The following is a 6015-nucleotide window of genomic DNA, read 5'->3' as shown; positions in this document are numbered from 1 at the left end:
CCCAGTCATGTGACTTGTCATTGTGCTCTGATAAACTTCAATCACTTCAATCCAGGTCACATTCAGTTACATTGAGTAGGTGAAACAACAGCCTGGCAGAAAGCAGTTCCATCCTAAAGTGATGGCTCTTTCTGAAATCACATGACCAGGCAAAATGAAAAAAAAAATACATTTGCTGGTTCAGGAATTCAATTTTATATTGTAGTGTAAACAGTGCAATTTAGAAATAAAAATGACATCATAAAAATCATGACAGAATCCCTTTAATGTGTAACTATGGGTACCTCTGTAGGAATACAAGATATAGAATATTATTTATCATTTACACATTAGGCCATTTAAACTGCCTGACACACACGTGAGTATTTATTGTTGTACAAACAGGAACATCACAGCACAGAATGGAAAAATGACCTCTAACCAGTATGATATTTAGACCATTACTATTGCAGTTTGACTCTAACGTTATATGATGGGTAGTAATTATTTTGGCCATCGTGTTTGTTCTGTAGAATTGCAGTATTCATAGTTTCAGTCGTTTTGGTGCACTTCTGGAGACATCCATGTGGCTTATAAAATATACAGTATCACTTAGGGCAATCATGGGTGTTGATCTCAGGTCTTTCATTTTGTAATAAAATTGTGACAAAACCATTACAATTTCACTCAGTGTTGTTTGTTTGAATTAGAATGGTTAGTGACTCCTGCCCAGCCTGGATGTAGGCATCAGAAAACTGATTTCAATATGTCTGTGAAGTTTCTCATTCATCCAGGTCATTGTATATCTACAGTATAGTAACAAGTCAAGTCAACTGGACTTGCTGTATTTTTCATTTTGCTAGTTATTTGACTGGCATTATTGGAGCTATGGTGTGTTATTAAACCATCCAGGTAGAGGTGCTAAAACAAACAATAGGTGTCATTTCAAGAAGATCCATGAATATATCTTATGCATATATCTCTCACGTATAAATCTCATGCTGCATGAAAATATTTATCTGCATTACATCTTACTGCAACTATCAGAGAATGCTAAATGTTGTTGTTCAGTAAAAGCTTATAGTGACCACACATGGGCTGTTTTTTAAAGCATCCAATTAAATGTTTTGTAGCCAAACAGTGATCCACACAATTAGCATGTGGTTGAAAGACTGAATGAAATTGAAATTAAACCTTTGTATACTGGTATATATTAAAGTGCCAATACTTTACTGTGTGCACTGCTCTTACTCAATAGGGCAAAACTTTGATCCCATATGTCTCCTTAAGCCAGCTCTAGGCCTGTTCATTGTAACTTTAGTTCACATCAATAGTCACTGCTTTTAGCTGAATAGCAATACATTAACACCCATAGCCATAGCACAGAAAATGTAACTACAAATTATTATAATGGAACAAGTCACCCTTTCTATGTAGTGTATTGCAAGGATAAGAAATCTGAAAGAAAACAAAAATATTGTCCCCACCTTAGACAGAAGGACATATATATGATTTTTTGCCATTCTTAGGCTACTGCTACACAGGGCAGTTTCTCGGCCTGTGTATAACTGCTCCAATTTTCTCTCCAATTCTCCTGCAACCAGAGTCATGGTATTGGCCTCAGTGCAAACACACAGAGAGGATTTTGGCATGAAAATGCACACTGTGCGTCTGTGTGTCTACACCCAGCCTGATGCAGTGACAAGGGCCGGCTTTAAAGTTTTTGTGCCCCTTGCCCTCTCTATAACTAGCATCCTCTTCCCCCCCCACACACACACTTCCCCAACACTCGCACCTGTCCCTTCACTTCTCGCACCCCTAGGGTTGTCACATTTTAGTTCTGGCCCTACAGGATGGTGAAGTAGAGGGTGGGGGCAGGCCAGAGAGGGGCGGTGTTGTGATGTTTCGGGGATGGAGTTGTGACATTTCGGAGGCGGAGTTGTGATGTTTTGGAGGCGGAGTCACTACGTTTCGATACCGGTTTGGCCTGGAAGCAACTGCAACGCTTGGATTAGGTGAGTTGGAGGAGCTGAGAGGGGCGGATCTAAGGCAGACCAGGGGCAGAACAATAGGTATTACAAATTTACCGGCTAATACATTGACAGTAAATTTGTAATACTGGCGCCGACCTTGGCTGGTATATACTGGCTAGGCCGATGAAATACTGGCCAGGTGGCAACCCTACGCACCCCTCTTAGCCACCTGCTAGTCCCTACTGCTGCCACTATTCCAGCTTGTGATCTCTTCCACTGGGCAGGCGGGAGATTGAAACAGCTGCCAAGATCTCCCGCCTAGCCCTAGTGGAGATGCCGCCCCCACAAGTCTGGGCCTGGCAGTGACTCTGGGTGGAGAGTGGATCAGAATGGAGTGTCCAAGAAACTGCCCTGTGTGGCAGTAGCCTAAACACTAATTTGAATGTTGGGTTATTTTCACTCAACGTTCTCACCTTCCCTTTATTAACAGGGAAATTTGTTCTTTATCTACCTTTAAACACCTTTAAACAAACAAACCCGCTCCCTTCTCTAAGTAACACCTTGAGCAGCTCATTATCAGAGGTTTCTCAATGGACACTTAGGAATGAACATTACTACACTACACACTAAAAAAAAGAAAGAAAGTATTTATAAAGTAATTAAAATTGAATGTAGTGTTGCCCTGTGCTGGTAAAACTGGTGTGTTTGCTTCAGAACTCCTCACTCATGAGCTCATCATACACTCACATTCAGGGCTTCACACTCCTTCTTGGAAATTCCCTGGAGCAACTGTGCTAGAGGGGTTACTTGCCAGCTGGGAATGCTGTGAAATGCTCAGTCCACAGTGCCATAACTGCCTGGATCACTTTCTCATGAAAAGATGGGCTTTCTGTATCCTAAATTGCTGGGGGTTATTGTGTCATAAAATGTGGGGTTAATTGCAGCAAGGGTTGGCACCTTTTCTCAAAGTTTTTACCGGCCGGTGGGGGGGGGGCAGGAACAAAAGGGGCATTCCGTGATGCAAAAAGGGGGCCACGTGCAGATACAGAAGGGGCGGAGCCACGCCGCGCGATGGTTAGGAGCCCATAAAAAACGGTAAGCTCTAAGCGAATTGGGGGCAGGCCAAGGGCTTTTTTTAAGGGTATTACAAATTTACCAGCAGCTACATTGCTAGTAAATTTGTAATATCTGCCCCAGCCTTGACAGGTGTTTTACCGGCTAGGCTGGTACAATACCGGCCGGGTGGCAACCCTAATTGCAGCCCCAGAAAGAGAGAGAACTTGATTTAAAAAGTATAACAGCACTGTGGGCCACACACACACAGCACATACCATCCCTTCAACTTTTTAACCCTCTTCAACCACTGTTAATCTTTCTATTTAATAATGTATTTCACTGCTGAGCCTTCTGGCATGGGTGATTAGAGATCACATCCCCTGGAGCTTCAACATCAGAGACGCCTTGAGGAAAATGTAGAGAGAGCAACAGAGCAGTCCTATTAGATTGTGCATCATCTGTTAAAGGAGACATTTTGTGTAAAAAATAAGAACGTACCATTACGTAGCACTCATTTAGATATAGCAGAATTGTGCTTAAAAAAGTAGTGTTTCAGGCTGATTAATTAAATATTTCTGCACAAACCCTAATAATTCCTCCCTTCTTTTCCACTTCCTGTTCCCTGAATTCCCAGGCTGTGCAGGGGAGCCAGCGGCTCTCAGCTCACTGCTCTGTAGGACAGGAACCAATCAGCAGCAAGCAGGACCTGATAGGGAACTGAAGCCTGTCTGTGCTTGTGTGACTGTAGGGCTGTAATTGGTTATCCCCCTCCTACTGTGCTTCTGGCAGGGACCGTTAGGACACCGCAAACCCCTCGTATGAATAATGAAACAGAGACCAGTGAACATCTATAGGGAGCTGCAATAAAGGGGTTATTTTTATAGATAATATTCATTTTTAGCACCATGTAAAAGCAACATCATATATTACTCATAATTGCCTACAAAATTAGGTGTTTTTTTCCATTTATCCTATCTTAAATACTTTCATTGCATAATACATAGGAGAAGTGTAATGTGCCATGACACGGATAGTAAAAGGCTGGGCTCGTGTCTTCGTGAGGGAGTGGGGCAGTTACCAAGTACTTATGTGCAGCAGTAGCAGCAGGGCCATGGGCGTCCACATATAGGGGCAAGGAGGGGGCACTGCCTTGTACTTCATGCTGATCTTGTCACCAGGGACACCAGGGGCCCACCCAAAAACCTTAGACCAGGGGCCCACTCTCAGTACTATTATTCTTCCTCTCCTCGCTCATCCACTATTCTCCTAGTCTCTTTTCTTTACATAATATAATCTATCATCTATTATTCCATCTATTTAGTCTTTTTGTTCCCATAGAAATAAAGAATAAACCATGAAATATGCCAAATGTGTAGCAGCATGAGGGCCCACTGACACCTGGGCCCACCGGGACACCTGGTGAAAACATTTTTATTATCGTACCTCCTTTGTCTTTGTGTTGTGAAAATGTTATGTGCTGCTCAGACACCATATGACTTCAAGTATTTATATAACGTAAATGATACACTTTGTCCCAACTCACTGCAATGTTGCTTCATTCAGTAACTGCTTAGACATCCCACTATGCTGCACAATAAAAACTGCCTAGATAGTATCTCAAAAATTAGTATATTTCTTTTTTTTAAAAAAAAAGGTATTGTGTTGTGTTACAAACATGAAGTATAATGTGCAGCACTTTTGAGTAGTTAAGGGCCCCTGAAATGGTGCATTTTAGTGAAGAGAAATACCATAAAACTGTCATCTTGGACATTCCTCTGGGCTTACCAGAACTCTGCTGTAATATGTAAGTGTATATATAGAATCCCTTTTGGTGTACTTATCTAGATGTGCCAGAAAGAATCCAAGTACAGGTATCTCATTCCAGTGCTCTGACATACACACAATAGGCTTAACTTGTTCGAAAGTGTAGCCACATTAACAATAGATATCACTTGCAAACAGAGATCAGAGCTAATGTACTATTCCATGTTCTGAAAGAAATACCACACAGTGCTGTTGGTTTCCTTTACTATTTGTAAAGTTTTCATGATACTGAATATTTTAAGGAACTAACATTTAATTTCAGATAATTTGTTTCTCTCCTAGGGCTGTATTTAAGTCCGATGCCACCCTAGGCACCTGATCTAAACGCGCCCCCTACACTTTGCGCATGACATCACTTCCACCAACCAATTGCCTGCATGATCCCTTTATCTATAATACCCTCATTCATACTGTATGTCTGTAGAGACCCTGAGATTTGGGTGTATTTATCTCAGGCATTTCCCTTGGTAAAGGACACCTAAGGGTCCTTTAGTTAACTCAGGCAGCTATGTCCCTTGCTGGGTCCACATTAGTTCATGGAGTTTGTCCACTAGATGGCACTGTTTGTCAATATAAAAGGGTTTAGCACCATGCGGTCTGGTTCTGTCCTGGGACTTTGCCTCACTGAGAGGTACTACAGGTCCAGGTCTGCCGGTGAAGTTAGTTAAAGGACCAGTAACATCAAAATTTTGTTTTTTAAAAATTCGTTAGTATTCAACGAAAAATAAACACCAAGACAAATTAAACTTTTAAATTTCAAAGCCTTATTAAGAAATAACTTACCGAAACTTCACGTCCTGTCCTCTGCAAAAAAGGCGATACGGCGACCATCCATCCTGCAGAGCTCGATTTCTCCTCCTGGCTATTCTAGTGACAGTCTGCAGCGCTTCCCTTATTCCCAGCAGCAGCAGCAGTAGCAGGTACTGGGAGAGCTGGATCAGTGGGGTGTGCATGCCACCTGCTCCCCATCGATGTGCCCATCTGAGTGTGCCCGGGGCTGGCAGTGGCCGCTGCTGAATCCTCCCAACAGAAAATGGCACCTCATCTCCTCCTCAGTCCATGTCTCCTGCCCTCAGCACCGTGCAGCAGCAGCAGTATGTTCAGCGGCAGCCCCCACAGCATCTTGTCCAACAGGTCCGTGAGTCTGGAGGCTGCCCGCTGCTGCAGGAGAAGGCGTAAGAGC

This window comes from Xenopus laevis, chromosome 1L (assembly GCF_017654675.1).
Source record: "Xenopus laevis strain J_2021 chromosome 1L, Xenopus_laevis_v10.1, whole genome shotgun sequence".
Classification (NCBI taxonomy): domain Eukaryota; kingdom Metazoa; phylum Chordata; class Amphibia; order Anura; family Pipidae; genus Xenopus; species Xenopus laevis.
Note: the sequence above shows the minus strand (reverse complement) of the source record.